This window comes from Ambystoma mexicanum, chromosome 10, assembly GCF_040938575.1.
Source record: "Ambystoma mexicanum isolate Mex_15411 chromosome 10, UKY_AmexF1_1, whole genome shotgun sequence".
NCBI lineage: Eukaryota > Metazoa > Chordata > Amphibia > Caudata > Ambystomatidae > Ambystoma > Ambystoma mexicanum.
The window spans coordinates 1429826358-1429854271 of record NC_090932.1 but is presented as its reverse complement, the minus strand read 5'-3'; positions in this window follow the sequence as shown (position 1 = coordinate 1429854271).

Sequence of the window (27914 nt, the reverse complement as noted above, 5' to 3'; positions counted from 1 at the left end):
GGGCGTAACACTCGGAATGGGGAACAACTTGCCAAAACGTGGGCGTCACGGGGGAAGTACAGGGCACAAGTGCGTGGAACGCCCACACGCTCGCCTACAACACGTATTCATGGAATAGAATAGGGCAAAAAAGCGCACGCTCAAACCAGCGCACAGGCACAAACACGACCGCCACAAGAAAGCAGGCGGTAGCGTCTCTGCGGCTGTAAGAAATGTGCGCCAAAAGGTGCGCCAACAAATAGCACCCATATACTGCCATGATGAATGTCCTATACTGTGGCCCTCCAGGACAAATGACGTGCAAAGGGGTACCCACAAACACGGACACCCACTGACAAAAAATACGTGTGCGTGTATACCGGGGTGCGCGGGAAGTCTCACACGCGATTTGGCCGGGTACGTGGATTACAGGGGTGCGCGGGAAGTTCCACACGCAAATGGCCCCGTGCAAGCAGGGTACGTGTATTTCAGGGGTGCGCGGGAAGTTCCACACGCGAATGGCCCCGTGCAAGCAGGGTACGTGTATTTCAGGGGTGCGCGGGAAGTTCCACACGCGATTGGCCCAGTGCGAGCAGGGTACGTGTATTTCAGGGGTGCGCGGGAATTTCCACACGCAATTTCAGCAGGGTATGTGTATTTCAGGGGTGCGCGGGAAGTTCCACACGCGATTTCATCAGGGTACGTGTATTTCAGGGGTGCGCAGGAATTTCCACACGCGATTTCAGCAGGGTATGAGTATTTCAGGGGTGCGCGGGAAGTTCCACACGCGATTTCATCAGGGTACGTGTATTTCAGGGGTGCGCGGGAATTTCCACACGCGATTTCAGCAGGGTATGTGTATTTCAGGGGTGCGCGGGAATTTCCACACGCAATTTTATCAGGGTACGTGGATTGCAGGGGTGCGCGGGAAGTTACACATGCGATTTCATCAGGGTACGTGTATTTCAGGGGTGCGCGGGAAGTTCCACACGCGATTGGCCCAGTGCGAGCAGGGTACGTGTATTTCAGGGGTGCGCGGGAATTTTCACACGCGATTTCAGCATGGTATGTGTATTTCCGGGGTGCGCGGGAAGTTCCACACGCGATTTCATCAGGGTACGTGGATTGCAGGGGTGCGCGGGAAGTTACACATGCGATTTCATCAGGGTACGTGTATTTCAGGGGTGCGCGGGAAGTTCCACACGCGATTGGCCCAGTGCGAGCAGGGTACGTGTATTTCAGGGGTGCGCGGGAAGTTCCACACGCGATTTCAGCAGGGTATGTGTATTTCATGGGTTCTGGGGAGTACCACACGTGAATTGGCTGTGTGGGTCCTCCCAGGTGTACGCACCACAACCTCCACGGCCCCTGCAGGCAGCCCACACCACGGGGGACTACCCTGCACCCCTCCTCATGTCCCGCAGGCAGCCCATCCACCATGGGCATGCCCCCCAGCCAACTCACATGTCACCTTGCACTACTGATCAACAATGCATGTCTCCCACCACCCCCACCCCCCAGCCACCAGGGGCACCCAACACCAGGCCCCCACTCATGTCTCCCACCACCCCCACCCCCCTGCCACCATGGGCAGCCCCCACCAGGCCCCCACACATGTCTCCCACCACCCCCACCACCCAGCAGTGCAGGGGCAGCCTCCACCAGGCCCCCACTCATGTCTCCCACCACCCCCACCCCCCAGCAGTGCAGGGGCAGCCTCCACCAGGCCCCCACTCATGTCTCCCACCACCCCCACCCCCCAGCAGTGCAGGGGCTCCCTCCACCAGGCCCCCACTCATGTCTCCCACCACCCCCACCCCCCTGCCACCATGGGCAGCCCCCACCAGGCCCCCACTCATGTCTCCCACCCCCCCCCCTTACCCCCCAGCAGTGCAGGGGCAGCCTCCACCAGGCTCCCACTCATGTCTCCCACGCCCCCACCCCCCAGCAGTGCAGGGGCAGCCTCCACCAGGCCCCCACTCATGTCTCCCACACCCCCACCCCCCAGCATTGTGGGGCAGCCTCCACCAGGCCCCCACTCATGTCTCCCACCACCCCCACCCCCCAGCCACCATGGGCAGCCCCCACCAGGCCCCCACTCATGTCTCCCACCACCCCCACCCCCCAGCAGTGCAGGGGCAGCCTCCACCAGGCCCCCACTCATGTCTCCCACCACCCCCACCCCCCAGCAGTGCAGGGGCACCTCCACCAGGCCCCCACTCATGTCTCCCACCACCCCCACCCCCCTGCCACCATGGGCAGCCCCCACCAGGCCCCCACTCATGTCTCCCACCACCCCCACCCCCCAGCAGTGCAGGGGCACCCTCCACCAGGCCCCCACCCATGTCTCCCACCACCCCCAACCCCCAGCAGTGCAGGGGCAGCCTCCACCAGGCCCCCACTCATGTCTCCCACCACCCCCACCCCCCTGCCACCATGGGCAGCCCCCACCAGGCCCCCACCCATGTCTCCCACCACCCCCACCCCCCAGCCACCAAGGGCACCCTCCACCAGGCCCCCACCTATGTCTCCCACCACCCCCACCCCCCAGCAGTGCAGGGGCAGCCTCCATCAGGCCCCCACTCATGTCTCCCACCACCCCCACCCCCCTGCCACCATGGGCAGCCCCCACCAACCAGGCTCCCACCCATGTCTCCCACCACCCCCACCCCCCAGCAGTGCAGGGGCAGCATCCACCAGGCCCCCACTCATGTCTCCCACCACCCCCACCCCCCAGCAGTGCAGGGGCAGCCTCCACCAGGCCCCCACTCATGTCTCCCACCACCCCCACCCCCCAGCAGTGCAGGGGCAGCCTCCACCAGGCCCCCACTCATGTCTCCCACCACCCCCACCCCCCAGCAGTGCAGGGGCAGCCTCCACCAGGCCCCCACTCATGTCTCCCACCACCCCCACCCCCCAGAAGTGCAGGGGCACCCTCCACCAGGCCCCCACTCATGTCTCCCACCACCCCCACCCCCCAGCAGTGCAGGGGCACCCTCCACCAGGCCCCCACTCATGTCACCCACCACCCCCACCCCCCTGCCACCATGGGCAGCCCCCACCAGGCCCCCACTCATGTCTCCCACCACCCCCACCCCCCAGCAGTGCAGGGGCACCCTCCACCAGACCCCCACCCATGTCTCCCACCACCCCCACCCCCCAGCAGTGCAGGGGCAGCCTCCACCAGGCCCCCACTCATGTCTCCCACCACCCCCACCCCCCTGCCACCATGGGCAGCCCCCACCAGGCCCCCACCCATGTCTCCCACCACCCCCACCGCCCAGCCACCAGGGGCACCCTCCACCAGGCCCCCACCCATGTCTCCCACCACCCCCACCCCCCAGCAGTGCAGGGGCAGCCTCCACCAGGCCCCCACTCATGTCTCCCACCACCCCCACCCCCCTGCCACCATGGGCAGCCCCCACCAGGCCCCCACCCATGTCTCCCACCACCCCCACCCCCCAGCAGTGCAGGGGCAGCCTCCACCAGGCCCCCACTCATGTCTCCCACCACCCCCACCCCCCAGCAGTGCAGGGGCACTCTCCACCAGGCCCCCACTCATGTCTCCCACCACCCCCACCCCCCAGCAGTGCAGGGGCAGCCTCCACCAGGCCCCCACTCATGTCTCCCACCACCCCCACCCCCCAGCAGTGCAGCGGCAGCCTCCACCAGGCCCCCACTCATGTCTCCCACCACCCCCACCCCCCAGCAGTGCATGGGCACCCTCCACCAGGCCCCACTCATGTCTCCCACCACCCCCACCCCCCTGCCACCATGGGCAGCCCCCACCAGGCCCCCACTTATGTCTCCCACCCCCCCCACACCCCAGCAGTGCAGGGGCAGCCTCCACCAGGCCCCCACTCATGTCTCCCACCCCCCCACCCCCCAGCAGTGCAGGGGCACCCTCCACCAGGCCCCCACTCATGTCTCCCACCACCCCCACCCCCCAGCAGTGCAGGGGCAGCCTCCACCAGGCCCCCACTCATGTCTCCCACCACCCCCACCCCCCAGCAGTGCAGGGGCAGCCTCCACCAGGCCCCCACTCATGTCTCCCACCACCCCCACCCCCCAGCAGTGCAGGGGCACCCTCCACCAGGCCCCCTCTCATGTCTCCCACCACCCCCACCCCCCTGCCACCATGGGCAGCCCCCACCAGGCCCCCACTCATGTCTCCCACCCCCTCCACCCACCCCCCAGCAGTGCAGGGGCAGCCTCCACCAGGCCCCCACTCATGTCTCCCACCCCCCCACCCCCCAGCAGTGCAGGGGCAGCCTCCACCAGGCCCCCACTCATGTCTCCCACCACCCCCACCCCCCTGCCACCATGGGCAGCCCCCACCAGGCCCCCACTCATGTCTCCCACCACCCCCACCCCCCAGCATTGTGGGGCAGCCTCCACCAGGCCCCCACTCATGTCTCCCACCACCCCCATCCCCCAGCCACCATGGGCAGCCCCCACCAGGCCCCCACTCATGTCTCCCCCCACCCAAACCCCCCTGCCACCATGGGCAGCCCCCACCAGGCCCCCACTCATGTCTTCCACCTTCCCCACCCCCCAGCAGTGCAGGGGCAGCCTCCACCAGGCCCCCACCCATGTCTCCCACCACCCCCACCCCCCAGCCACCAGGGGCACCCTCCACCAGGCCCCCACTCATGTCTGCCACCACCCCCACCCCCCTGCCACCATGGGCAGCCCCCACCAGGCCCCCACTCATGTCTCCCACCCCCCCACCACCCCGCAGCAGTGCAGGGGCAGCCTCCACCAGGCCCCCACTCATGTCTCCCACCCCCCCACCCCCCAGCAGTGCAGGGGCACCCTCCACCAGGCCCCCATTCATGTCTCCCACCACCCCCACCCCCCAGCAGTGCAGGGGCAGCCTCCACCAGGCCCCCACTCATGTCTCCCACCACCCCCACCTCCCAGCAGTGCAGGGGCACCCTCCACCAGGCCCCCACTCATGTCTCCCACCACCCCCACCCCCCAGCAGTGCAGGGGCACCCTCCATCAGGCCCCCACTCATGTCTCCCACCACCCCCACCCCCCTGCCACCATGGGCAGCCCCCACCAGGCCCCCACTCATGTCTCACACCCCCCCCACCCCCCAGCAGTGCCGGGGCAGCCTCCACCAGGCCCCCACTCATGTCTCCCACCCCCCACCCCCCAGCAGTGCAGGGGCAGCCTCCACCAGGCCCCCACTCATGTCTCCCACCACCCCCACCTCCCTGCCACCATGGGCAGCCCCCACCAGGCCCCCACTCATGTCTCCCACCACCCCCACCCCCCAGAATTGTGGGGCAGCCTCCACCAGGCCCCCACTCATGTCGCCCACCACCCCCACCCCCCAGCCACCATGGGCAGCCCCGACCAGGCCCCCACTCATGTCTCCCACCACCCCCACCCCCCTGCCACCATGGGCAGCCCCCACCAGGCCCCCACTCATGTCTCCCACCCCCCCACCCCCCAGCAGTGCAGGGGCAGCCTCCACCAGGCCCCCACCCATGTCTCCCACCACCCCCACCCCCCAGCCACCAGGGGCACCCTCCACCAGGTCCTCACAATCCCCAATCATGTGCGTAATGGTCAGCCTCCACAGCCAAAAAGCCCTACCAAGTAACCCATTCACCCACATGGAAATGTAAATTACATGTTACACCCCCAATGTTCATGAAGCTTATGAACCCATGTCCGTCACACACAATGGTTGCAATTGAATGGGAAAACACCCAACATGACATGCATGAAACCAATGAGATGATACCACACAGTGAAGTATGAAAACAAAATTGTATTGAAAAAAATAAAGAATGCTAAAGAAAGGAAACAAACTACAATGGGAATGAGAAAAAATAAGGTGCATGTCCGTATTAAAAAAAAAACACTGCAAATCAGAATCCAAAAAAAAGTCGTCCAAAGTCAAATGTAAAAAAATCTCTATGCAATAAAGAACTATGTTAAAAACTAACAAGGGTCCATGAGCCCAACTGAACAAAGGAAACCTACTAAAAAACCTAACTAAAAATCAACTATATACAAAAAGTGGAGCAGTGTCCGTCGACTCCAAATCATAATAAGAAACAAAGGAAACCTAAAACTAAAGAACTATATACAAAGGCGGCGGGCAAGTCCAGCGGCTCACTCCGTGGTGTCCCGGGCCAGGGCATCATCGAACTCCTGTTCGATGTCCCGGAGGCGGTCCAGTTCCATGGCCCCGAGGGTCCGCAGGGACGACGCCGTGTCCTCCTCCAACCCCCTGCGGATTGCCTCGAGGCACTCGGCCCGCCTCAGGGCCCTCCGCAAGGAGTTCTCCGCCCTGACCATTGTGAGCCGCGCCTCTTCCGCCCGCCGCCGCTCCGCACCTATGGCGTGGCCCAACCGCTGCCACACGGAAGACACTCTCTGTCCTGCGTCCCCCTGCCCTCCGGCCGATGCCTGCCCCTCCGATGTGGAAAGCCCCGAGCCTTCATGTCTCCCACCATGTTGCTGCTGCTGCACTGCCTCTGCCCGTGCACTGCCTCCTGCTGCCTGCACATCCTCCGCCGGCTGGGGTGCAGTTGTTGAAGTGGCCACCCCTACTGGACCTCCGACTCCCGACTGTGGCAGGGATGCCTCCTCCACCAGCCTGGCCGCACCGTCAGGGGCAGCTCCACAGGGCACCCAGGTGACTGATGGGTGGGAAGATGGCACAGAGGACGACTGGCGCGTAGGGGGTCCAGTTGAGGAGGGGGTCGGAGCAAGCCCCATCAGATGGAGGAATCCGGCCTGGGTGACCTGTCCCAGCAGGCTGACGTGGTCAACGAGCCATTCGAGATGACGTGCAGTCTCTCCATGAAAAGACTGCAGGTCACCTCGCATGGCCCGTTGACGCAACGCCACACCAGCCAGGACAGGCTCAACCCGGACCTGGATGGCCACGTCCGCAGGCAGAGGAAGGCCAGTTGACGTCAGCTCATCCCCTGCCTGAAAACGGGTCTGGACGTAGGCATCCCTGCTGGTGCAAGATGATGCAGGGACAGGATCGGGGACAGGATTGCACACAGGCACCTCCGCGGCGGCCTGTGCTGCCTCCTGTCCCTGGTCCTGCACTGTACCATTAGCACCAGTGGGATCCCCACCTCCAGACCCCGTCTCTGGTGCTTGCACGGCCTCCTCCTCCACCAAACCCCCCACCAACCTGGATGACTCCGTGCCATCTTCCCCTGTTGGGCCCTGTGGGGTCCCAGCTGCCCCTTCTGCTGCCGAGGAGTCCAACTGCAACCTCCGCCTCTTGGACCTCCCCCCGGCAGCTGCGGCCTGGGACGTGGCACCGGACTCCTCACTCCCCGACGAGATGACAACACGGGAGAGGAGCCGGGCCTTGCGTCTCCGGCTGGCGGTCGGATCCCCACCGCTGTGCTCCACAGCACCTTCTCCGCCCTCTTCATCAGTTGACGCTGCAGACAGGGAGAAACAAAACACAGGCATCAGGGTACTGTACAATGGACACATACACACATGACAGTTGCACATGAGTGGCATTGGCAAACCTCAGACATGTCATCACAATCCCCAACACACATGTCATTGCAACTCGCACACATGAGCCATACCACAGCCATATCGCAACTGCCAGCACCATCCATACACATACAACAGCATCAGCAGCCAAAGGGAAGCCAGACATCACATGCAACACAGTAAGTGCACCACACATGTACACACACCACCACACTTGCATGCATGTGTACACCTTTGCCAAGTGTCGCACTGTTCAGACGGCCATCCATGTCACATCTGCCAATCAGGCTTCCACATACCGCTGTCACATGCATCCATGTTGCATCACTGTTGCACCCTTGTCAAATACACACACATGCACATGTACACAGTGCTCATACATGCAGCCGAAAACAACATACATGCGTGACATCACGGACATGTCTACTTACATACACATTCATACAAACATGTGTGCACGCACAACTGCATTTGCCATGCAAGCCTACACACACAAGCACCATCCATGTCTCACACATTACAGCCCTCGCATGTGTCAGCCCCACGGCCCTGTACACCCCCACCCATACTCGACCCCATACAAACAGATGTGCAACCTGCACAATACCGAATAATCACCACACGCACTGCTCACAATCAGGATGCATGTACACTCACCGCTCGCCTCCAGACGGGTCTGCTTCTCTAGGACCTGGACGTGGAGCGCTGGGGATATGCGTTCCAGGACCCCCATCTATTCTTCCGACAAGTGGCCCCGGCGCCCCTTGGCATCCGCTGCCTTCAAGAGGCGCCGGGCCTTGTTCAGGGTCCTGGACCTGTAGTCCTCCCAGCGCTTCCTGACATGTTGTAAGTCCCGGACTGCCACCCCCTCCGCGTTGATGGCAGTCACAATGTCAGTCCAGATCCGAGTCCGTCCTTCCTTGTCGGCGCGGGAACTTCCGAAGAGGGCATCATACTGCCCCAGGACTTGCTCCACCAGGACACCAACTTCGGTGGCACTGAAGCTGGTGCCCCTCTGCCTCTCTGGCCGGGGGTTGTCAGTGGTCACAGATGGTGTTTGCCCCGACATGACAACCCCAGAGGCAGGAGTGGGTGGGCAACTGGGTCCTGGGGCTGGGCTGTGGAGCGATGGAATTCCAGTCGGGAGTCTTCGGTTCCAGCAGGGGTGGTCACAGCAACAGCACCCCTGGCTGATGTGCAGGCAGCAAATGGCAGTGCATGTGGGCAGCAGGCAGTCAGGCAGCAGCAGATGGCAGGTGGGAGCGTGCTCGGGGCTCTGGGGGGCAGTAGTTCGGCCTTCTGGGCAGGAGCGTGGTCTTCCGTGTGCTTACGCGTGGCCAGCTTGGTACGGAGTGATTTGGCACGTGAAAATCCTGCACGTCAGCGTGAAAATCGAGGAAAGGCCCTTAGCGCGTAAGCGCGTCAGCACGCATACGTGATTCTATTGGACCAAAGGCCCTCAGCGCGCAAGCGCGTCTGTGACGTGACCCGCACGGGTGTTTCCCACACAGCACGTGATGACAGAGCACACGTGGAAAGACTGCACGTCAGAGTGTCATCGCGTGTGATTGGTGGAAATGGCCCTACACGCAGCAGTGAAAAAGCGTATAATTGGTAGAAATGGCCCTAGCGTGTACACGCCGCGTAAGTGACGCTGGACGTGTGGGCCTGTATAAAAGGTACGTGTAGAACACCATTTCCTTGTACGTGCTTTTCGTGGAGAGCGAGTGGGTGAATTCTGTACTTCTTGTCGTTTCACACGCGATTTACTTCACGGCGTTTCAAGTTCGTATTCCCTGTTACCTCTGACAGCTTTTTCTCTTTTTTCTCTTTTACTGGTTTACCTGGGCCTGTTCCCTCAAACAGTGTTCCCTTCTACTGTTGTCCTGTCTCCTCAGACAGTGTACAAAACTTCTTTTGGCGGGGGTGTTGCCAACCAAACGCGCTCCTTTTTCACGCTCTTTTACCTGGCAGACGGTGAGTCACGCACCTATCTAACATCTGTGCTTGCCCCGTGTGTAACCTACCCCTTCAGAGGTCATTCTAGGCTGCGTGTGACACGCATACGTTCATTCTTGTGTTACTGGGTGCCACAGCGTAGTGCAGGTTTTTCTTTCTGCACACGTGGTCTAGGAGGGGTTGCGTGCACGTCATCTCCCTTTTTTGGGGCTCCTGTGCGTAGCGTGACCCGTCATCTTTCCCCAGGGGTTACAATCAGCCTTGCAAGAGCACTAGGGTACAATTACCATCTGGTACCCAACCCCTTTGACCCCCAATTGCCCAGGACAATACTTTACAGCCACTCCCATACACACATCTACATCAGTGCCATGGCTGGGAGGCGAGGATTCCGTAAGGGTGGCAAAGGTGGAAGAGCCACAAGTGGTGGCCGTGGTGGATCCGGTAGGGGACGTGGTCCCGTTGAGGCTGATGTGGCTGACACCATCCATGCTCAGCCCTTGTTGGACCAGCCCATTGTGGCACCAGACCTGGCTGACTCCATGGCTGACTTCCAGGTCAGCAGGCCTATGACACGTGCGCTGGTGCACGTTGATGTCACCATGCCACGTGCATCTGGGGCAGCAAGGTCATCTGCTGCACCAAGTAGGCAGGGCGGAGAGGCTGCAGGGGCAGCTGCGGCTCCATCCACCCCAGCCCTCACACACCCAGCCAGGACAGTGTCGGTCCTAGTCCATGCTGCTGACATTCCCCCTGACACCATCACACTAGAGCCAATGCCTGCACCAACTCCCATGCTGAGTGTGCAATCCCACACTCCTGATACAGAGTCCACCAGGGCTCCTGCCCCTAGTGTCCAGAGCGGCGCAGGACACTCAGGATCACCACCACCTTCCAAGCGGAAGAGGAAGAGTGCTCGTCCGGCACAGGCTGATGCCCCAGACACGGCTACACAGTCCGGCCCGTCCAGGAAGCCCAGCTTCACGGATGACGAACTGAATGCACTTGTCGAGTATGTGTCCACACATGACAATGAGATGGTCATTGTTGCAGGATCCAAGACCACACCTGCACAACGCCAGGCACACTGGCAGACCGTTGCAGACATCGTAAGTGCCCTTGGAATCGTGAGGCGCACAGCCAATGATTGCTATAAGCGCTGGAATGACCTAAAGCGCAGGGCAAAGAGTAAGCTGGCCTCAAGTCATGCCGCAACTCTAGTGACTGGAGGTGGGTCTCCAGTAGTAGACATGGAACTCACTCCACATGAGTCAGTCGCTGGGACCTACGTCACGGAGGAACAGATCCAAGGCGTGGGAGATCTGGCTGATTACGAGGCATTGTCCGGTGAGTGCACATGCATGTATGTGTCATCCATGTGCATGGTGTGTGTGTGAGGGCTTCTGTTTGTGTGCCAGGTGAGAGTGTGTGCGCCTGAGTCATATGGGTCAGCCATGTGCTTCATGCAATACATCTTGCGCAGCTGCATTTGGCCATAGCAGTATCCCTTCTGCCAACAGTAGACATCTAGCCCAACTGCACCCAAGTTGCCCTTGAAGTGTCACCTTGCCACAACATTGTTGCTTATTTTTCACTGTTCATTCAGGCAGATTGTTTGCATTCCACTAGTCACATGTCTGACATGGCTATGGTAAAGTGGAGTGACTTTGTTACCTGGATATCATTTGTTCACACATGTCCCTGTGCAATTGGACCATTTCAGACTGGCAGCTCCAGGTGAAAAATCTGACCTGTTAGAATTAGAAAAGCTATTACATGCGGGAACTGGACTGAATGAATAGGTGCTGCCCTCCTCTCCATCTTCACTCAATAGCAATGGTACATGCCATCTGTGTGATGGCATGTGTGTTTCACCTGGCAATCACAGGCCAATGTGTGATGCCACTGCCAGGCAGCATGCAGAAAATGTGTTCATCTTCCATCTTGGTGTCATCAGTGTGTGCCATTTGCCTGCCCTTCATATGCAGTGAGGGTGCATGCATGGGAGGGTTTTAGTCATGTGGGACATGTGTCAATCAAGTACTGGTTCTCTTGCTTCTCAGCCCTCATTGTGTGCCATGGTGCTAATGCCTGTTTCCATTTCTCTGTTTTTATGTCTTTGCAGGGGAAGACGCACCTGATACTGCTGGGGTTGTGGAGATGGTGCAGACCCAGGAGGGGTCCGAGGGCCGACGAACCACCAGTGAGGGACGTGGTGTGGTGGTGGGTGAGAACCCACAAGTGCTGCAGGTCGTGCTCTCAAGGGGTGTCTCTGGCTGCACCTCCCCCGAGCTGTACTCAGGTGTTGATTCGGATGAGACCTACGTGCCGTCGCAGGTGAGTGTTCCAGGGAGGGATTCTGTTCTGTCCCACCCACCTGCACCAGGGTCAGAACCCTCAATGGGGATGTCAGTGTTGGCAGCTACACCTTTGGTGGTTACGGATGCAGGGTCACACTCCGCGACATCTGATCCTGTTCCTGGGCCAGCAGATCAGAGGGGGAATGCAGTCCTGCAGCCTCAGGCAGTGCCGGCACAGCAAGGCGCAGTTCGCCTTGCCCCAGACAGGTGTGGTGCCCGCCGACGTGGTGGCCATACGCCACCTGGCAATACCGCATGGGAGCAATCCATTTACGGTATGGCAACACAACAGGCAGCATCATCCGAGATGATGGCTCAGGCCATGGATAGGGTGGCCACTTCCATTGTCCCCCCTGAAATGCTGATGGAGCGACTAGAGCAGGCAACCGACTCCATCTGCCAGTCACACAGGGAGGACATGTTGGGGTCCAACAGGGACAGGCGGGCGGCACTGGCGACTCTGCAGGAGGCCATCTCCATTGAGTCCCAGGGCCACAGGGAAGCCCTGAGGCAGGAGCTCCTTCACCTCAGGACGACTCTTGTTGAGCTTGAGGCTTCAACACACCAAAGGACAGAACAGCAGCTGGAGCGTCTCACCCGTACGCTCTCAGCTGAGATGCAGGCAACGAGGGCGGAGGTCCGGGCATCCCGTGAGTTGTTGCATGGGGACCTCCGCACACTCATCCTCCAGAACCAGACCTACCACACCCGCATGCTTGCAGCCATGGAGGAGCAGACTAGGGCCTTGCGTGGGCTGCCTCCCATAGTGCAACCACCTCCGGATGCAGCTGCACAGGGTGATAATAGCGACAGCAGTGATACTCCCACAATAGGGTAGCCGTGTGGGCCATGAGCCCATGGAGGTGTTTTTTTTCCCCAGGATCCACGCAGGTGGGTTCTGGTGTGCATTCTGTCCTCGGACCTCCTGGGTGGCCTCCCCAACCCCCCCGGGCCCATCAATGGCCATTTTTGATTTTTATTTTATTTTTGATTTTTATTTTTATTTTTATTTTTAATTTCTAAATAATTTTTCCCATTTTTTTTGGGACAATTTGTTGGCTTCCGTGGTTCCTGTGGGCATACGCAGCATTGTGGCTGGGCACATGCAGGCTTGTCATGTATTTGGTTCAGATGCTTGGGTTTGAGTCACACACACCCCTCCTGCTTCCCGTTTCCATGGGCTTGCAAAGGGTGTGCCCAAGTGACAGTGAATTACACAGTGACGTTGGACTCCCATGAGCTGTGTGGGCAGTCTATAGTCAATACTGTGTATACATTCCTAGTGGATATTGCTGTTGTGTTGTACACTGCATGTTGCATTGATGTGTAACTCATCATCTGTGTCTACCTCCCAATTTGCAGGTCCCTTCCTCATGTCTACACAAGTCCCTCTAGTCTGGAGATGGGGTCCATGTTGGCAGCAGTGCACCTACAACTCTACATGGCGCCAACACTGCACAGTTGGTAGTGGTGGGAGTGCAGGCATTTCCAGGTGGTGAGACTACTAATATATAACATTTGTGATGTCATGTTAATGGTAGTACCTGCTCAAGTTTGTTGTTGGTCCTGCATTACTGTGAGCATTTCAGGTGTTGCAAGTTTCAATTAGGGACACTCTACATTGTGACACTAGTGTCATGTTGTGGGGATTACTTTGTTTACCTGCAAATAGCATGACATGGCACGGTGTGTGGTGTGGCGGTGCTGGGGATGGGTTGGCTGACATGGCACTGTCCTCTTGTTGCATTTTGCAAGTGGGTATTCATTTTAGCTGCTTGAATGTGTTACTTCACAAAACTGCATTGGTGGTGTCTGTGTGGGTAGGGATGCACACATTGTGACACTTCCAGGTGAACAATCTCAGGCTGATATGGTTTTCACGGTTCATTCTCCAGACATTCAGGATCAGTGTCAGGTTGAGTCATCATTGATTGTCAGATGGAATGTGCCAGGGCAGTGTGCACTCCACAGGGGTGTGATTTCTATGTGAAGTAATGAGCCACTAGCTGTGTACGGGCTGCCTCCCCCCGTGCCCTTTCCCCTCCCATGCGCAGCGGCTGTGCATGTGGTTGGGGATGTGGGGCCACCACCATGTCCACGGCCAGGCCCCGGCGTGTTGCAACGTTGTGCAGGACACATGCTGCCACTATGATCCTGCACACTACTGGGGGAGCGTACAACAGCTGCCCGCCAGAACGGTCAAGGGAGCGAAAGTGTGACTTTAGCACTCCGAATGTGCGCTCCACTATGCCCCGGGTTGTAATGTGGGCTGTGTTATATCTTACCTGGGGTGGCGTGGTGGGGTTCCGAATTGGCGTCATCATGTGGGGGCTGAGAGAGGGTAGGCACTGTCCCCTGTGGAGGTGGTGATTGGTATCATTGGTGGGGTTGTGACCTTGCTCAGTATCTGACATGCATGCATGTGCAGTGGCATTCATACTCACCAAGCAGCCATGTATCGCCATGCTGCCCAGCTTCTAGGTCCCGGCTTAGGGTGGACATTCGGTAAATGAAGCTGTCGTGGGTTGACCCGGGATAGTTGGCATATACTGAGGTGATGATTCCCTTGGCATTACATACTACCTGCACGTTGATGGAATGCCAGTGCTTGCGGTTCCTATAGATGTGCTCAGATGGCCTGGGGGGACGTAGAGCCACATGGGTGCAGTCGATGGCACCTAGCACTTTGGGGAATCGTGCCACAGCGTAAAAATCCAGGGCGGCAGCATGCCTTTCTGCAGGTGTTCTGGGCAGGTATATGTGCCTGCGGACTGATGGGCGTGCAGTGATGATGTTCAAGACCTGGTGTAGGCAGCGTGACTGGGTGGCCTGTGATACACCACCCACAATGGCACTTGTCCGCTGAAATGATCCAGTGGCTAAGAAGTGCAGTACATTGAGGACCTTCTCCAGGGGGCTGAGTGCTTGGGAGCACAGGGTGGGTGATGTGAGGTCATCCTCCCACTCACTCACCAGGTCCAGTATGATGTGTGGTGAAAACCTGTACCTCCCACGCACCTGGTCATCAGGCATCCCGAAAAGGCTGGTTCTGGGTGTGAATATTCTGCCCATGGCTATCCTCCTCCTCCTCCTTTGGTAGGCCACGCCCACTGCTGCTAGGAACGGTATGTTCATCCTGGGTCTGAGCTTGTTATTTTGTTAGCGCGCAAATTAATGCGTTGCGCGTGTTGTAGGCGAGCGTGTGACCCGCGCACCCCTGAAATCCAGTACCCAGTCCAATAGCGTGTTGAAATTCCCGCGCACCCCGGGATACAGGTGCGCTGACGTACTTGCGTGTGTAAGTGTCCGCGCACCCCTGATATACACGTACATAGGCCAATCGCGTGTACGCGCACTTTTGTCCAATTACACGCGATGAGACTCTGACGTGCTGTCCAATTACACGCGATGACACTCTGACGTGCAGTCTTTCCATGTGTGCTCTGTCATCACGTGCTGTGTGGGAAACACCCGTGCGGGTCACATCACAGAAGCGTTTACGCACTGAGGGCCTTTGGTCCAATAGAATCGCGTATGCGTGCTGACGCGTTTACGCGCTAAGGGCCTTTGGTCCAATAGAATCGCGTATGCGTGCTGACGCGCTTACGCGCTAAGGGCCTTTCCTCGATTTTCACGCTGACGTGCAGGATTTTCACGTGCCAAATCACTCCGTACCAAGCTGGCCACGCGTAAGCACACGGAAGACCACGCTCCTGCCCAGAAGGCCGAACTACTGCCCCCCAGAGCCCCGAGCACGCTCCCACCTGCCATCTGCTGCTGCATGACTGCCTGCTGCCCACGTGCACTGCCATTTGCTGCCTGCACATCAGCCAGGGGTGCTGTTGCTGTGACCACCCCTGCTGGAGCCGAAGACTCCCGACTGGAATTCCATCGCTCCACAGCCCAGCCCCACGACCCAGTTGCCCACCCACTCCTGCCTCTGGGGTTGTCATGTCGGGGCAAACACCATCTGTGACCACTGACAACCCCCGGCCAGAGAGGCAGAGGGGCACCAGCTTCAGTGCCACCGAAGTTGGTGTCCTGGTGGAGCAAGTCCTGGGGCAGTATGATGCCCTCTTCGGAAGTTCCCGAGCCGACAAGGAAGGACGGACTCGGATCTGGACTGACATCGTGACTGCCATCAACGCGGAGGGGGTGGCAGTCCGGGACTTACAACATGTCAGGAAGCGCTGGGAGGACTACAGGTCCAGGACCCTGAACAAGGCCCGACGCCTCTTGAAGGCAGCGGATGCCAAGGGGCGCCTGGGCCACTTGTCGGAAGAACAGATGGGGGTCCTGGAACGCATATCCCCAGCGCTCCACGTCCAGGTCCTTGAGAAGCAGACCCGTCTGGAGTCGAGCGGTGAGTGTACATGCATCCTGATTGTGAGCAGTGCGTGTGGTGATTATTCGGTATTGTGCAGGTTGCACATCTGTTTGTATGGGGTCGAGTATGGGTGGGGGTGTACAGGGCCGTGGGGCTGACACATGCGAGGGCTGTAATGTGTGAGACATGGATGGTGCTTGTGTGTGTAGGCTTGCATGGCAAATGCAGTTGTGCGTGCACACATGTTTGTATGAATGTGTATGTAAGTAGACATGTCCGTGATGTCACGCATGTATGTTGTTTTCGGCTGCATGTATGAGCACTGTGTACATGTGCATGTGTGTGTATTTGACAAGGGTGCAACAGTGATGCAACATGGATGCATGTGACAGCGGTATGTGGAAGCCTGATTGGCAGATGTGACATGGATGGCCGTCTGAACAGTGCGACACTTGGCAGAGGTGTACACATGCATGCAAGTGTGGTGGTGTGTGTACATGTGTGGTGCACTTCCTGTGTTGCATGTGATGTCTGGCTTCCCTTTGGCTGCTGATGCTGTTGTATGTGTATGGATGGTGCTGGCAGTTACGATATGGCTGTGGTATGGCTCATGTGTGCGAGTTGCAATGACATGTGTGTTGGGGATTGTGATGACATGTCTGAGGTTTGCCAATGCCACTCATGTGCAACTGTCATGTGTGTATGTGTCCATTGTACAGTGCCCTGATGCCTGTGTTTTGTTTCTCCCTGTCTGCAGCGTCAACTGATGAAGAGGGCGGAGAAGGTGCTGTGGAGCACAGCGGTGGGGATCCGACCGCCAGCCGGAGACGCAAGGCCCGGCTCCTCTCCCGTGTTGTCATCTCGTCGGGGAGTGAGGAGTCCGGTGCCGCGTCCCAGGCCGCAGCTGCCGGGGGGAGGTCCAAGAGGCGGAGGTTGCAGTTGGACTCCTCGGCAGCAGAAGGGGCAGCTGGGACCCCACAGGGCCCAACAGGGGAAGATGGCACGGAGTCATCCAGGTTGGTGGGGGGTTTGGTGGAGGAGGAGGCCGTGCAAGCACCAGAGACGGGGTCTGGAGGTGGGGATCCCACTGGTGCTAGTGGTGCAGTGCAGGACCAGGGACAGGAGGCAGCACAGGCCGCCGCGGAGGTGCCTGTGTGCAATCCTGTCCCCGATCCTGTCCCTGCATCATCTTGCACCAGCAGGGATGCCTACGTCCAGACCCGTTTTCAGGCAGGGGATGAGCTGACGTCAACTGGCCTTCCTCTGCCTGCGGATGTGGCCATCCAGGTCCGGGTTGAGCCTGTCCTGGCTGGTGTGGCGTTGCGTCAACGGGCCATGCGAGGTGACCTGCAGTCTTTTCATGGAGAGACTGCACGTCATCTCGAATGGCTCGTTGACCACGTCAGCCTGCTGGGACAGGTCACCCAGGCCGGATTCCTCCGTCTGATGGGGGTTGCTCCGACCCCCTCCTCAACTGGACCCCCTACGCGCCAGTCGTCCTCTGTGCCATCTTCCCACCCATCAGTCACCTGGGTGCCCTGTGGAGCTGCCTCTGATGGTGCGGCCAGGCTGGTGGAGGAGGCATCCCTGCCACAGTCGGGAGTCGGAGGTCCAGCAGGGGTGGCCACATCAACAACTGCACCCCAGCCGGCGGAGGATGTGCAGGCAGCAGGAGGCAGTGCACGGGCAGAGGCAGTGCAGCAGCAGCAACATGGTGGGAGACATGAAGGCTCGGGGCTTTCCACATCGGAGGGGCAGGCATCGGCCGGAGGGCAGGGGGACCCAGGACAGAGAGTGTCTTCCGTGTGGCAGCGGTTGGGCCACACCATAGGTGCGGAGCGGCGGCGGGCGGAAGAGGCGCGGCTCACAATGGTCAGGGCGGAGAACTCCATGCGGAGGGCCCTGAGGTGGGCCGAGTGCCTCGAGGCAATCCGCAGGGGGTTGGAGGAGGACACGGCGTCGTCCCTGTGGACCCTCGGGCCATGGAACTGGACCGCCTCCGGGACATCGAACAGGAGTTTGATGATGCCCTGGCCCGGGACACCACGGAGTGAGCCGCTGGACTTGCCCGCCGCCTTTGTATATAGTTCTTTAGTTTTAGGTTTCCTTTGTTTCTTAGTATGATTTGGAGTCGACGGACACTGCTCCACTTTTTGTATATAGTTGATTTTTAGTTAGGTTTTTTAGTAGGTTTCTTTTGTTCAGTTGGGCTCATGGACCCTTGTTAGTTTTTAACATAGTTCTTTATTGCATAGAGATTTTTTTACATTTGACTTTGGACGACTTTTTTTTGGATTCTGATTTGCAGTGGTTTTTTTTTAATACGGACATGCACCTTATTTATTCTCATTCCCATTGTAGTTTGTTTCCTTTCTTTAGCATTCTTTATTTTTTTCAATACAATTTTGTTTTCATACTTCACTGTGTGGTATCATCTCATTGGTTTCATGCATGTCATGTTGGGTGTTTTCCCATTCAATTGCAACCATTGTGTGTGACGGACATGGGTTCATTAGCTTCATGAACATTGGGGGTGTAACATGTAATTTATATTTCCATGTGGGTGAATGGGTTACTTGGTAGGGCTTTTTGGCTGTGGAGGCTGACCATTACGCACATGATTGGGGATTGTGAGGACCTGGTGGAGGGTGCCCCTGGTGGCTGGGGGGTGGGGGTGGTGGGAGACATGAGTGGGGGCCTGGTGGAGGGTGCCCCTGCACTGCTGGGGGGTGGGGGTGGTGGGAGACATGAGTGGAGGCCTGGTGGAGGGTGCCCCTGCACTGCTGGGGGGTGGGGGTGGTGGGAGACATGGGTGGGGGCCTGGTGGAGGGTGCCCCTGGATGCTGGGGGGTGGGGGTGGTGGGAGACATGAGTGGGGGCCTGGTGGAGGCTGCCCCTGCACTGCTGGGGGATGGGGGTGGTGGGAGACATGAGTGGGGGCCTGGTGGAGGCTGCCCCTGCACTGCTGGGGGGTGGGGGTGGTGGGAGACATGAGTGGGGGCCTGGTGGGGGCTGCCCATGGTGGCAGGGGGGTGGGGGTGGTGGGAGACATGAGTGGGGGCCTGGTGGTGGGTGCCCCTGCACTGCTGAGGGGTGGGGGTGGTGGGAGACATGAGTGGGGGCCTGGTGGAGGCTGCCCCAGCACTGCTGGGGGGTGGGGGTGGTGGGAGACATGGGTGGGGGCCTGGTGGAGGGTGCCCCTGGTGGCTGGGGGGTGGGGGTGGTGGGAGACATGAGTGGGGGCCTGGTGGAGACTGCCCCTGCACTGCTGGGGGGTGGGGGTGGTGGGAGACATGAGTGGGGGCCTGGTGGGGTCTGCCCATGGTGGCTGGGGGGTGGGGGTGGTGGGAGACATGAGTGGGGGCCTGGTGGAGGCTGCCCCTGCACTGCTGGGGGGTGGGGGTGGTGGGAGACATGAGTGGGGGCCTGGTGGGTGCTGCCCATGGTGGCAGGGGGGTGGGGGTGGTGGGAGACATGAGTGGGGGCCTGGTGGAGGGTGCCCCTGCACTGCTGGGGGGTGGGGGTGGTGGGAGACATGGGTGGGGGCCTGGTGGAGGGTGCCCCTGGATGCTGGGGGGTGGGGGTGGTGGGAGACATGAGTGGGGGCCTGGTGGAGGGTGCCCCTGCACTGCTGGGGGGTGGGGGTGGTGGGAGACATGAGTGGGGGCCTGGTGGGGGCTGCCCATGGTGGCAGGGGGGTGGGGGTGGTGGGAGACATGAGTGGGGGCCTGGTGGTGGGTGCCCCTGCACTGCTGGGGGGTGGGGGTGGTGGGAGACATGAGTGGGGGCCTGGTGGAGGGTGCCCCTGCACTGCTGGGGGGTGGGGGTGGTGGGAGACATGAGTGGGGGCCTGGTGGAGGCTGCCCCTGCACTGCTGGGGGATGGGGGTGGTGGGAGACATGAGTGGGGGCCTGGTGGGGGCTGCCCATGGTGGCTGGGGGGTGGGGGTGGTGGGAGACATGAGTCCGGGCCTGGTGGAGGCTGCCCCTGCACTGCTGGGGGGTGGGGGTGGTGGGAGACATGAGTGGGGGCCTGGTGGAGGGTGCCCCACAATGCTGGGGGGTGGGGGTGCAGGGGTACATGAGTTGGACATGGGTGGGGGCCTGCTGGCAGGTGCCCCACGGTGCAGGGGGGTGGGGGTGGTGGGAAACATGAGTTGGACATGAGTGGGGGCCTGCTGGCAGGTGCCCCACAGTGCTGGGGGGTGGGGGTGGTGGCAGACATGCATTGTTGATCAGTAGTGCAAGGTGACATGTGGGTTGGCTGGGGGGCATGCCCATGGTGGATGGGCTGCCTGCGGGACATGAGCAGGGGTGCAGGGTACTCCCCCGTGGTGTGGGCTGCCTGCAGGGGCCGTGGAGGTTGTGGAGCGTACACCTGGGAGGACCCACACGGCCAATTCACGTGTAGTACTCCCCAGAACACCTGAAATACACATTCCCTGCTGTAATCGCGTGTGCAACTTCCCGCGCACCCCTGAAATACACGTACCCTGCACGCACTGAGACAATCGCGTGTGGAACTTCCGGCGCACCCCTGAAATACACGTACCCTGCTCGTACTGGGACAATCGCGTGTGGTACTTCCCGCGCACCCCTGAAATACACGTACCCTGATGGAATCGCGTGTGGAACTTCCCGCGCACCCCTGAAATGCACGTACCCTGCTGAAATCGCGTGTGGAACTTCCCGCGCACCCCTGAAATACACGTACCCTGCTGAAATCGCGTGTGGAACTTCACGCGCACCCCTGAAATGCACGTACCCTGCTGAAATCGCGTGTGGAACTTCCCGCGCACCCCTGAAATACACGTACCCTGCTGGAATCGCGTGTGGAACTTCCCGCACACCCCTGAAATACACGTACCCTGCTGAAATCGCGTGTGGAACTTCCCGCGCACCCCTGAAATACACGTACCCTGCTTGCACGGGGCCAGTCGCGTGTGGAACTTCCCGCGCACCCCTGCAATACACGTTCCCTGCTTGGCGTTTGCTGTTTGCCAGCCCGCTGAACTGGTCCAGGGTTAGCGCAGCCCTTTGCGATGATTTAGCGATTTTGATGGCTTTTCCTTGCGCGAGGGCGTTCTTGGGGGCGTTACTGGCGCTGCTGCAGGGTCGCTGCGATTCTCTGCGCCACGGCTGGTTTGGAAGCCTAAAATCCATGAATACGCTGTGCGCGGAAATCGGTTTTAGCGCACGTGCCTCGCGCAGTCAATCGCACGCGGACACTCTGCGCCAGCCGCTTGCGACACTTTTCTGCGAAATTCTATGAATTACCCTGTTAATCAAGGAGAACCCTTTTGGATTGATAGACTGGGGACACTGGCACCAAAAGGTCTCAATGAGAATATAAACTACATGTGTTTCCTATGAACTGGTTATGAGTGAGATCGATAATCTCACAAAGTTATGTGTACTACATATGGAAGAATGATCTGGGAATGCTTCATAAGCTACGTATTATTGTGTAAGGTCAACTAGATATACAATTAGATCCCACACAAGAGAGTGAGAAGTGATTAAAAACCAGTTCCCTGGGTACTCATTAGTGGTCCAAACATACTGGGGGAGAATGTCCATTGGCTTCAGAGGCAATATGAAGGAATTAGATCAGAGTTTCATAAACAGATATGCGTCTGTGCACCAAGAAGTGTGCTATATATATCATATCACACTCTAAAAAGTAGACAGATCACTCATCAAGCACCTCATACACATGGAAAGCAGAAACTTTTTGATTTTGAAAATGTATGAATGAGAATAGAGTTTGATAAGCGAAAACGAACTGTATACGAGAGATCACATTTCACTATGTATACAAAACAGGTATTCATTGAGCACCTTTGTGCACATGCATAGTTATGGATATGCACCTGTGCAATAATAAATGCACCATATACAACATAACAATATACTCCATTACATATGTGGTACATATGCAGAGTTGAACCCTACGATTTTGAAAATACGGGACTGATATGTGTAGATGCACTAGCTATGACAGCATGTAGATCAGATATTCATTGAGTGCCTTTTGACAGATACAGAATTGAACCATGCTGATGCACCTGACTGTCTTGGCCGCATTAATGGAACAATAGCCGAACAAATTGCACTATTGATTACTGCAGATAAATTGATTAGACAGCTAAATGGAGTTGGCTCATATTACAGCGTTCTGCTTTCACTTGGCCATACTCACACATAACAGTGATACTACCATTCATAAACAATCACGTAGCCATGGCGACTCCCCCGCTCTCCCGTTGCCATGGGAGGGTGGGATGCGAGGCGTAGGTGCACTGGCTCATAGTGCCGAAAGCACAATGCCTCGTTTGGTCGCCATGGCTACAGTTAAAAACTGACACGAGCAGCGTGTTCACACGGCTCTCCTGCGGTTTGTGGAACTCGAACAGGACACCGTAGGTAAGAGACTTTGGGCATCATTACGAGTATGGAGGTAGCCATGCTGCTAAAAGCGGCATGGCTACCCCCATACCGGGTATCAGGTCCGGTCCCGCAAAAGGGGACTTACTGGGCCATTCCGACCTTGGAGGGCCCGGTAAATCCCTTTCGCGAGAACCCGGACCCGACCCGGTACATCCCCATTCCCATTTGAGCCCCCATAGGGCTCAATGGGAATTGTGAGGATGCTAACACCAGGCCCGTTAATGACAGGCCCGTTGTTAGCATCCTGGACTGCTCGCGGGTCCCGCTAAGGATGCCTGGTCTGACCAGGAGTTCCTTAGCGGGACCCGCAGCAGTCCTCATAATAGGGCAGCCAGTGTGAAAGGTGCTTGTCCCTATGAGGCCCATAATCTTCTTAACCGGAATGTACAAGATAATTGCAATTTTGCCGCCTGATTATCAAACGTCTGTATGCCCTCAGGTCGCTGCATCTTGCGTATGAATTGTAATATGGGTTACACGTGTTTAAGACTATAGAGCGGCACATACAGTGGAATGAGGTACAAATTACCTATGTTTCTGTTACTTTCATGTGAATCAGATCAGATTTTGTAACAGCTTATTACATGTGGACAATTGCTGTCTTAGACTCTTCTGTTTGTTTTATTTCTCTTGCGGCCATGAACGTCAATGTGATACTATGGTATATATATATAATTTGAATTATACATGATATGCTAACGTTTTCATAGTCCTGAACATGGTGTAAACACACCGATATGCATAGGTTAAATGCAATTGTTAGACCTCTGTATGTTTTTTCTGCCTTTATGACAAAATTGTGTAACTACCAAGTATGAATGTAAATTAAAACATCACCTGCAATTGTTACTATTTCTTTATTACTATTTTTTTTATATCTGAATTTACTGAACAAAAAAAGAATTAGAAAAAGCAATGTTGAAGTCAACTGCAACATTACAAGATGTGGGATGCTCAGCTCAGTCCTACTGAGCTAACTGAGAGCTTCAAAAACTACGAGGTAGTGTCAACTTGTTTCCTTTTTTTTGTTCAAAACAACCTTCATGCCATTGCAAGACAGGGTTCAAAGATTATATCCAGCAAATGTTCTATTGATGGTTCAACTACATGGTATTTCTGTTTAAATACACACCATCCAAACAGGTTTTTGAGTTGTCCCCCATGTTAATGAAGTTATGGATAGGGCAAACACTCTCAGGGCAGATGGCAGAACAGTGCAACCCCTCCCAGAGTTCCTTAGAACAATGGAGGATCATCTGAAGTATAGGTCTTCCAGTTTGCACAAACTCGTAGGACAACTGGTCTTCCTAATCTGAAGGCCATTTCTATATTGCCAAGATGTGTATCCACTGTCAGAGCACTCTACAAACTGTGCTACATAGATTGATGTATTACCTGGAAAAGGACTGATGGGAATGTGAGAAAACTTTAGAAACATTCCTCCTAAGATATTGTGACCTCCAAGAATCTTGTGATCTAAAAACCGCAGTGTGCAAACAAAACATGTTAGACAAAGACACTCTTTTAACTAATGAGCAAAACTCCACACGAGCATTCCATTGCTGCATCAATAACCTGATTCATATCTAATGCAGAAAGAACACTCAATAGCTTATCTGGAAATGTGTTCTGGTTCACATTGGAGAGCAGTATGAAATCAGGGTTATGGGATGTGATGAATCAAAGGATTCTGTCACTTCTCTCCAGGGGTGAGCCTTTCCCTGTGAGGCTAGAGTAGTGAGCTGATGTATGTGTATGTGTTCCGATTCACATTGGAGAGCAGTACCAAATCAGGATTATGGGGACATAACCAAACATGCCCTTCCCAAACAATAATGAACGTTCCCATCTCGTTTTAGAGCTTGGAAAAATAATGGTTCACTGGTGGGAATCAAAATGCCAAACACAGCCTTTTATTGAGGTGCCTGATTAATGAGTGCAATCTTCACAATGCAATGACCACTGAGGGAAAGCTCTCAGCATGCTATGTGGTGAGTTGCCTGGACGAATAGGACTCTTCCTAAATTCGCTAGCAAACATTGATTGCTTGCAAGAGAGCGGAGCCCTTGCACATTAATTGTAGAACCAACAATCAGAAAACCATGCACCAGGCACGGACTCAGTGCCCAGCAGATTTATTCAAAGGAGAATTAGAACTGTGGGCTCCACTGCTGACAATCTGCTTTAACTCATACCTGGAGTCAGGAGTTTACTCACAATCATGGAAAAATGGCATTATATACCCATATTAAAAAAGGGGATCTGTGCAGTCCCCTGGCCTATAGGCCCATTTCTCTGTTGGACACTTCCTTCAAGATTATAATCCATAATAAGATAAGCAATAGAGCCATCATCCATGGCTAGATTCGACTCCTTGGTCAGTTGCTTCACTGAAAATTGTCGGGGGCTGTCTCATATACAGAAACAGAATATGAAATTGAAACCAACGCTCGGGGGAATCACACGCTGTAGGTCAATGTGTCTCAGGGCCAACCAATCAACCTAATCATGGAGGTTTACAAAGTTCAAGCTAAAGCCGCGTCACAGAGAGGCACTTTGTGGCAATGAAAAAATAACATGTATTGAGGTAACCGAGAATAACTTTTTTTTAAAACGATTGGACCTCCCTTATTCTGCCCTGAGCCATGCTCTACATACAGAGTTAGGTATCACCCACATAGGATATCATTGACATATGGCACCGTTGCTGCACTGGTTAACATTATGGTCAAACCCAAGAGCCAGCCTCTGCCATAGTATTATTAAAGGTTTAATGAGGGGATCCTTTTGGCGAAAAATACTGTGGCTGAATTTGATCTTAAATTGCCTTTCACAGCTGAATGCTTTAAGTATGCATTTCCCAGGCGTAATGCTTTCTACTGCTGAGTCTAACAAGTATAAGCAGGTGTTCCGCACTTTAGTACTTTCAAACAGGGAAAAATCTGGGTTTCTGAATGAGTCAAATAGAAAACACATGTTAATCCCTCAACCAGATGTGATTCAACCTTATCTACTCTTTAGCGACAAAGTGAAAGACAGTTGGGCATTGACCAGGGCACATTTTAACCTTTTACGGCTCAGGGACAATATGAAGAACTGGCTGGATCATGAGCAGTCCGCAGGCTGCCCGGGCTGCAATGCAGTTAAGGAAGATCTGCTCCGTTTTGTTTTATTGTCCCCATACTACCAAGATATCAGAAACCAGACTATTGCGCCGTTACTGAGAGAAGCTAACTTACATCAATGCTAACCTGCTTGGACTTTCTTGCTATGTGCTGATTCAATCCCTGTTGCATGGGGTGTCTGGAATTATTAAGAAAGTCATGGAACTAAAGGAAACACTTGTATTGCTTTATTTTGATGTTGCTGCTTACATAATTATAACACTTTGTTTTTATATAATTTGCTTGATATTATATACCGTTTTATGATCTGTTATGCGGTTTATGGATTCTTTTCTCCAAATAAACTTTGATTATAAAAATAATCCTTATGACCGAAACTAACCCTATTATCCATTAACATTGTATTCAGGTTTAACCAAGCCCCACCACTGAAAATCCTCACGATACCAGGGTAAACATAACTATGACAATGCATCTAGAGACTTGTGTTTTACAAGAAAGAAATCAAAAAACAAAAGGAACTTAGGGTGGAATTGGGAAAAAGAAAGGGCAATGGGGAATGTTGTACCGTGGAAGTGCCAGATTACTGGTAAAAACACATTTTTGGTTGCCCAGTCGGAATTAGAAAATATTGTTGCGGATGAACATTTTCTACATCTTAAAACACACAAGCAGATAATCGCCTCTTTTTGGGGGTAAAAGACAAACCACTATTGCAATAGAAAGAGGAACACAAAGATAGGATGATACTAAGGCAGGGACTAAACATTGATAAACACATGGTTTGGCTGAAGTAGAACTTAAGGAGATTCAAGAAAGTGCTGCCATTGCCATTGTCATTTGTAATACCAGTCGAGGCTCGATGCACACTTTGCCCTGATTTGTGACCCTTTGACTTGGTGAATGACCTCTGGTTGATTTATTGTTTCCAGTCACTGATAGGCCTGAAGAGAAAGTAACAGAACCCCCCACTCTCTCCATGGTGTCCCTTTAAACAGAAAACAGGCTGCCCTGTTGCACATTTTCCGACAGAGCGGAGCACATGATCTATGAGGATGTATCCAGCTGTGTTACAATTCATGTACACACGCACTGGGTTTGAAACTCACTTGTGCCAATGCCTAGTCTAAGAAAGAAAAACTATAGATGAACACATGAGGCAACAATTAGCCTTACAGCCTGGTATCAGATGCGCTCTGTGTGCTTGGGAGATGTTGTGCTAGTCTATTGCAAGGTAGAGCACAGCTCAGAACTCTTTCACAGTTAATGTTTTTGCTAGCTCCCCCTCGTCAAACAGTGCCACACTTTTTAATGTTCGCAAGACCACAAAAGACATGCATGCACTTACTGTGCCCAGGGGCGGACTGTTCTATCGAACGGCAGAATGCAATCTGGACTTTGGATGGCCGGTTTTACAAGCCACCCTGGGACCGGTTTGGAATATAACATTATTTTTGTGTGTAAGTAACTTAAGTTGCTTTAGATAACGTAACGTTACTTATTGCTCTGAGTTGCTCACCGCCACACAGCGGATGGGATGCGACAGGCATTCATCAAAGAAAGTTACCACTTACTGAGTGTTAACTTTGCTTTGATGAATGCACACAATAGCTGGGGCTGTGATGGGCAATGTGTGTCCCCAGCCATCTGCCGGTGCGGCGCCAGGAGTCAGCCACACTTTGATTAAACAACTATAACAAATTGTCCTGGGGGGTTGGGAGGGAGTGAACTGAGAGCTTGCCTCCTGCTGTGGGTGGGTGCTGTCCTGTGTTGTGTGCATGTTTATTTTGGGGGAGGGCAGCGGGTGGGGTGGCCTGCCTAGAGTAGAGTCCTTTTCACTGTGAGCCTCGGGGCAGGGGCCAGGCAACAGCCAGGGGCTTGATGTTGCTTTGTGGCTTGGGCTGGCTTGGCAGCCAATCATGTGAGCAGGCCGCATGGGTATGGTGTATTGTGCTGCTGGGTCTGGGTGCAGTTGACCACACACCACGAAACCCCTGCCCATTTGGGAAGCAAGGAAGGAACTGTTGACATTAAGCTTGCGCCTGGCCAAACCCAGCCCTGCAGCCCAGCCGAGGTGGACAGCAGAAGACATAACTTTTGCATGCACGTGGGCTGGTGTGATTACACAAAGGGCCTCATCACGAGTTGGGCGGTATCCCGACTGGGATACTGCCCAACTTTATTTGCGTTACCACCCATCCTTCTGGCTGTATCACTGCCG